At 48.0% G+C, this 740-nt stretch overlaps 1 pseudogene; it reads right to left on the bottom strand.

The window, feature by feature from the left end:
• Positions 1-2: 2 nt before the first annotated feature.
• LOC111814899 lies at positions 3-435 on the bottom strand (annotated as a pseudogene).
• Positions 436-740: the final 305 nt, after the last annotated feature.

The raw sequence follows: 740 nt of genomic DNA, 5'->3' as shown, positions 1-740 counted from the left end.
AAGTTCTCTGGGTTCAGTTTGGAGGGGCAGTTCTGTGACTGTTTCCCACTCAGCAGGCTTCTGTCATTACTAGCACGGGCTGTCTCCCACCTTGCCAGATCTCGGTGGTAGAGGTCAAACACACAGGGTGAGCAGCCACTGCCACAGCACTGGGACGGCAAGGGCTCCACGGGCCGCAGCTGCAGCCAGGCTTCCTCAGCATCCTCCTCTCTCTCGGCCATAGTCAATGGGTCTGGGGCAGTCTGGGAGAGACAACTGTGTGCTCTTCCCAGGGCAGGTCAGGCTCTGTGAGGCCTTGGGCCCAGGTCCTCATCCCTTGCAGGTGTCATCTTCAAGTCCCATTCTGACAGATGTCAACTGTGCCTGGCTGGCTGCCTCTCTCAGTCTCCAGGCCTTGGCTGAAAGCTCAATGTCTGCACTCACGGCGAGTCTAAACTCCACAAATTCTTTCCTTCGAGGAATCCTCCAGAGCTCCTTCTGTACCCAGCCCCCCGACAGTTTCAATAATTAATAGATTACATACATTTTTCCTAATGGTTAATTGGTGTACAAGATGCAGACATGATACCCTATTTACAAACACTATTAGAATTAATCTCTCTATTCATTAAGAGAATGTAACTATATATCTATCCTAACCAATTTGAATGCAGATACAAAAATGGACATTCATCTGTATACCCCTTTTATGTTAAGTTCCATCATTTGAATATTATAGGTGTGTTAACTCAGCAAAATAT

Source organism: Octodon degus, unplaced genomic scaffold (assembly GCF_000260255.1).
Source record: "Octodon degus isolate 3935 unplaced genomic scaffold, OctDeg1.0 scaffold01262, whole genome shotgun sequence".
Taxonomy (NCBI): domain Eukaryota; kingdom Metazoa; phylum Chordata; class Mammalia; order Rodentia; family Octodontidae; genus Octodon; species Octodon degus.
This window is presented reverse-complemented; position numbering and strand designations above follow the sequence as displayed.